Genomic DNA, 6,000 nt, shown 5'->3' on the forward strand with positions numbered 1-6,000 from the left:
CCAGCTCTTCAAGGGTATAAACCAAAGGATACTGCAAAAAAAAAAAAGAGGGGGGGGAAGGAAAAATGTATTTAGTTACATACCTATGGTTGGAGGGTTAAAACGAAATGAAGGGCAAATCCATAGCCAGGGAAGAAACCTGAGGCGGCCGGCCCCTCCAGGGGCTACAGCATCCCCACCTCACCCGCCCGACCTTCAGGAGGTTCCCACGAGTGGCGAGAGGGACACAAAATGCCCACCACCTGCACAGAGACACCCAAGAGCTCCAAGAGAGCGCGAGGAAGGACCAGCGCTTCCCACCAGCAGCGCCTGGCCCGGCCCGGCCCAGGGGCACGGGAACAGCAGGAACGGACGGCGGTGGGAGCCTCTGGGCCCGGCTTCCTCTCCAGCGGGACCAGCACACCTCGCCGGCCTCCCGTAAAAGCCCAAGTGCTTATTAGACACAAGAGGAAAAACTCCACACAGGCGGACACAACAGTTTTCTCATTGTGCTGCTGAACGCCGGCACGTCATCCGTCGGGCAATTAAGCGCGAGCTAGGGTCCGCAGTCAAGGCACTGCACATAGACACACACCCCCCCAAAGAATTCACAGTAACGGCCGCAATAATACACACAACACACACACACACACACACACACGCACACGCGCGCGCGCGCGGCACCGCGACAGTGCTGCGGAGAGTGGCGGCCACGGGAGGGGAGGAGAGGGCAGGGCAGAAAAACGTGTCCCTGGCGTCTCCTTCCACACCCTCTGCCACTTGGGGTGCGCGGGAGTGGGGCGGGGGGAGCAAGAGGAGAGGGGAGAGGGCAGAGGGCGCGGGGCGCGCAGGAGGCGGGGGTGGGGGAGAAGCACTCACGCACGCGGGGCGTCCAGGGGTGCTCAGGGGCCCGGGCGCGCCCGGCTCCTCCACGGGCAGCGCCTTCTTGCTGCGCGCCGCTCCGGGCCTGCTGTGTGCTGTGTGCGTGTGTGTGCGTGTGTGTGTGTGTGTCTGTGCGCGTATGTGAGTGTGTGTGCGTGCGCGTGTGCTTGTGTGTGTGTGTGTGTGTGTGTGTGTTTCAAAACCGGCTAGCGCCTCCTCTCCCGCAAACGCAAACCCCCCTCCAAATAAACACACACACACACACACACACACACACACACACACACACACACACACACACACACACACACACACACACAAAAGAAAGCAATGCCCCACGCCGGCGGCTCCCGGTACCTGGCGAGGCAGCAACTCGGGCCAACGAGCCCCGGTGCGGGTCTCTCACGGCCGCCCCCGCGCCCGCGACACCCCCCGCGGCCGCGAGCCCCGGGGACACCCACGAAGGCCGGCGGCCGAGTCAATGGGCAGTTGTTCCAGCGCGGGCGCACGAATGCACACGCCGTGAGGCAATCGAATCCGGTCAAGGGAAAGGAATGAGCCGCCACTCGCGGGCGCAGCGGGTGTAGGCGGAAGGGGAAGGGAAGGGGGGGGGGGGTGCTGACGCGCAGCCGCCAAAGCTTTGAATAAATGAGAGGGAATTTCGGGGCGAACTTTCCTTGACCTCGACCCCCTAGAGGCTCGTGGGTACGGGGTGGGGAGCAGGGTGGGGGGGATCCCGTCCGGGAGCGCAGCCCCCACCCCCAGCACCACCCCTAAGGGCCCCCTCTCCACCCCCCTCTACCCGGCGCGAGACCCGCTCGGAGGCGCGTCCCCCCTGAAAGCGGCGGCCGGGTGGCCCGGGCCGGGCCGCGGACACAATGGGGCGCGGGGGGGAGGGGAGGGGGCCCCGCGCACCCGACAAAGGCGCGGGCTGCTCCTCCGGGCGGCCAGGAGGCGCCCTCGGCCGGGCCGGCCCCCCACGCGGCGCAGGGCCCGTTCCCCAGGCCGGCGCGCGGGGCGGGGACGCGGGGACGCGGGGCCCGGGCGCGGGTCGGGGTCGCGGCGGGGCGGGCGGCGTTACCGGCTCGGCGGCGCGCCCGGCGGCCGGGGCGCGCGGGGCGGGCGCGCGGGGCGGGCCGGGGGGGTCCCGCGGGCCCGGGAGCGGCGGGCCGGGCGCTGCGGCTCGCGGGCGGTGCGTCGGCCGCGCCGCTCGCCTGCTTCCTCCCGGAGCCTGGATTGATCTGGTCGCGCTGGCGTCAGGGAGTCGGAGCCGCCCAGCCTCCACTCGGCCGCTGCCAATACCCGGCGCGCTCGGCCGCTCACACGCGCGCCCGCGCGCCGCCGCCTCCAGGGATCCTCTCCAAATTCCCGGGCGCCGCCGCCGCCCCCTGCGCTCCCGGGGGCCGCCCACCCGCCCGCCCGCCCGCCGCGCTCCGGGGCCGTGCGCGCCCCGGCTGTCCCGAGGGCTCGGCCACGCGTCCTCCCCGGCCGTGGGCACGTGGAGTGTATCTGGGGACAGTTATCTTGCGGGGCTGGCCTTAGTGCTCACGACTCCCCCAACACCCTCACTTCCCCCCCCCATAATCCACACACCCTGAGTCTCGAATGTTCTACACACCCCAGAAGTTACTGGCGCCCAGAGTTGGAAAGGCCGGTGACCTGCGTTTATACCAGACCTGGGACCCATAGGAGCGTTCTGTGCCAATTTGAGATTTCCCATCCTAGGTCCTGTAGCTCCCAAGGAAGAGACTTGCCCCAGTGGCGCTCCGATTTTTTTTTTTTTTAATCTGATTTTCACAGTGTTTTAGCAGACACCATCTCCGGCCCCCACCTCCCCGCCCCCATTAAGGACAAACTGGCTCTGGACTACCTGAGCTCCATAAACATTGAAAATCTCTTTTTGCGAGAGTTCACTTTTCTCTTGGCCAGCTCTCTGGAAGCTGGCAAGCGATCTTGAATAATTACCCTAATGTTGAGTTATGTTTAGAGGCGAATAATTATTCTGAGAACTAAATTTCCCATGAACCCACAGAGACGCTGTCACTAATATAAAGAAAACAGCGCTTCCCTGGCTACATTCCGTTTTTAAATTCTTGTTTGTGGACCGTTTTGGCGTTTCTGCATTTCGGATTTAGTTATTTAAAGGCAAGGCAACAAGTCCCATAAAACATACACAATCCTGTTTGTAAATGATAGATCAGCGTGTTTTGCTCATTTCTGCTTGAGCTGTCAGAGCACTTCCTGGTCAATTGCAGGGTTGCCTCTTATTTTCCCTGGAAACGGCCTGGACTGGTTCCCCTCTCTCGGCTTCCAGCAGGAGAGCTGGAGGAGGCCTGGGTAAATGCCAGCCAGATGGTGTCACCCTTGGTTCCAAACCTTCCCTGGATAAACAGAAGGTGCTCTGGCTATACAATGGAACATTATTCAGTCATTAAAAAGGCCGAAGCCCTCATACCGGCTGCATGAAGCTTGGAAAGCATTGTGTTTAGTGAAAGAAGCCAGACTCACACCATGGTGTGGACATGATCCCCGGGGGGTGAAATGTGCAGCACCCAGACTGACCTCGCTTGCCTGTGTCTGGAGCGTGGGGGGCGGGGGGTGGGGGCTGGGTGTTGACAGCTAAGGTTCTGGGGTGCTTTTTGGCAAGTGGGTGATGAAAATGTCCTAAAACCAATTTGCAGGAGATGGACACACAACTCTGCGTATACTGAGCCTTGGAGGCCTGCACACAAAAAGGCTGGGTTGTAGGGGCTGGAAAGACGGTGCAGGGGTGAGGGTGCGTGTGCCGGGCTGGATGGACATCCTCACCCCCGGCATCACAGGGTGTGTTTCTGGGGATCTCCAGGCACCACTGGGGTGGTGGGTAGTGCCCCCTACGATGCCGCACTGCATCCTCAGGGGCCTCGCGTTGAACTACCAGTCTGATCTGAGCACTGCTTGGGGAGCCCTAAACAAATACGTACAGTCCAGTGATTGAATTTTGTGTGGATTTTAGTTTTGAGACCTGGCTTTTCAGAAGAAGTCATAACTGCATGTTGGATGCTTGATTTAGGCTAGAGGGAAAATTCTATAAAAATGGAAGAGAGAGGCACGTGATTTCAAAGGCAGGTGCACAGGTTTTGTATACAGAAGCTCTGGGTTTCATCCCTGGAACCACAGGGTCCTCTAGTACCTCCAGTGTCACCCCCCACCCCATCCTCCCCCCCCCCCCCCCCCCCGCGCGAGGCGCTGCTTGGCTGCCCCAGCCTCTCCGGGTGTGGCCCTCCCTAACAAAATGATATGACACAACTCTTAGTTTTGTAGTTGTTTGTTTGCCGTACCTGGGAGTTTCAGGGGGCTGCCCACTCTGTTTGTCACCGGCCCGCGTCATACCGCCCATATTCCAGTGCGATCCACCGACCAAATGCCATTTACGTCTTCACACAGGTGTCTTTTGATCGATGAGATTCTCGTAGCCCGCGTGGATCACTGACAGCATGAAAATGTGAAGTGCGTGCTAGGAAGTTTGACGTTGCCTCTTGGGCAAAACCATACCCTTCAGTGCTAATAGCAGTGGATCGTCTTTCCAAGGGATGTTCGGGCAGGGGGTGGCTATGGGCAGTTACTTTGTCACAGTCTCACAGTATCACAAATAAGTGCTCCTTTGCCCCCAGCTTGCATGTAAAAGTTGTGAATATGTGCCAGGCTCGTCTGAGTTCTGCCCTCCCCCCCTGCCCCCCACCCTGGCGCACATGCCCTCTCAGACCCTCTGACTGGAAGGCTTCCACCCCCACCCCAGCACCTCACCTGCTCCCAAATGTCCCCCTCCTGAAGGAGACTTGCGCTGGTGACTCTAAAATTCCACCCCTTCATACATTTTGGGGCTGGAGCGATAACACAGTGGTAGGGCATTTGCTTTGCATGCAGCTGACCCGGGTTTGATAGCCCGGCAAGCTATCGAGAGTATCCTGCCCACATGGTGGAGCCTGGCTACCTCCCCGTGGCATATTCAATATGCCAAAAACAGTAACAACAAGGCTCACAATGGAAACGTAACTGGTGCCCGCTCGAGAAAATCGATGAGCAACGGGATGACAGTAACAGTGACAGTGACAGTGACAATACATTTTGCATTCTCCCTCTCTGCCTTGGAAAGGGTGGGATTCTGCTTCCTTCTGCTCACTGCCCTCCGGAGGGTCTGGAGTGGTGTCTGGCCTCATTAGACACGAGTTGATTCTAAATGATGTGTGCTAAAAGTTAGGGAATGGCATTCTGCAAAGTTACTTTTTGTTTTGCTGTGTTGCGATTTTTTTAAGCAAGGTAGTCTTGCACGGGTTCTATTTCTCTGCTCCTTTCGGAGAGCCCGGCAAGCTACCGAGAGTATCCCACCCGCCCGCATGGCAGAGCCTAGCAAGCTCCCCGTGGCGCATTCGATATGCCAGAAACAGTAACAGGTCTCACAATGGAGACGTTACTGTGCCCACTCAAGCAAATCGAGGAGCAATGGGATGACAGTGATACAGTGACAGTGAAGACAGTCTTTATTAAAACTTTGTTAGAAAGGTGTGAGAGGAGAGAAAGAGAGAAGTAGGTATTCAAGAGTGCGAATAACCGAGCAAAGAAACAGAAGCAAGTGAGATATGCGTTCAAGGGAGAACATGGGCTTAAAAACCCACCTAGACAATGTTGCTGTGATAAAAAGGACATTGAAGAGCCCCATGGGTTGTACGTGCTGGGCCTTGGTTTATCCCCAATACCGTGTAGGGTTCCCTGAGCACTGTCAGGAGTGATCCCTGAGCACAGAGCACAGTCAAGTGACCTAAATATATAAATGGCTGAATAAATAATTTTTTAAAAAAAGATTTAAAGGAAGTTGAATTCAGGAGGAACAACAAAAGCACCAACACTAAGTGAATGAAGGCACAGGCCCTGGTCTGTTGAGCAGGTTGGATGGCCAACATCCCACACAGCTCCCCTGCGGGCGCATGACAAACACACACACAGACACTCTTAGCCTTGGCCCGGGTTGGCCAGGGGGCTGGGGCAGGTGGGTGACTATCACTCCTATGGGTGTGAACCTTTCGCTGCCGGAGGTGGGCGCGGCGCCCGCGAGGTGGGGGCTGGGGGTCACGGGGTGGAGCAGAGGGGAGAGCTACAGCG

At 58.7% G+C, this 6,000-nt stretch overlaps 1 protein-coding gene across 3 annotated transcripts in view; it reads right to left on the reverse strand.

Annotated features, from left to right (window-relative positions):
* The window catches only part of SMAD1 (SMAD family member 1), a 68,925-nt gene extending 66,708 nt beyond the window's left edge, over positions 1–2,217 (reverse strand). Inside the window, exon 1 of one of the 3 annotated variants that reach the window (XM_055144731.1) lies at positions 1,943–2,217. The gene's annotated coding sequence lies outside the window, so the exon portion shown is untranslated. Of the gene's footprint in view, positions 1–1,218; positions 1,424–1,776; positions 1,874–1,942 lie in introns of those variants that run through there. The other 2 variants (XM_055144732.1, XM_055144730.1) reach the window with 2 other exon arrangements.
* Positions 2,218–6,000: the final 3,783 nt, after the last annotated feature.

The sequence above is a fragment of the Sorex araneus genome, chromosome 7, assembly GCF_027595985.1.
Source record: "Sorex araneus isolate mSorAra2 chromosome 7, mSorAra2.pri, whole genome shotgun sequence".
NCBI classification, from domain to species: Eukaryota; Metazoa; Chordata; class Mammalia; order Eulipotyphla; family Soricidae; genus Sorex; species Sorex araneus.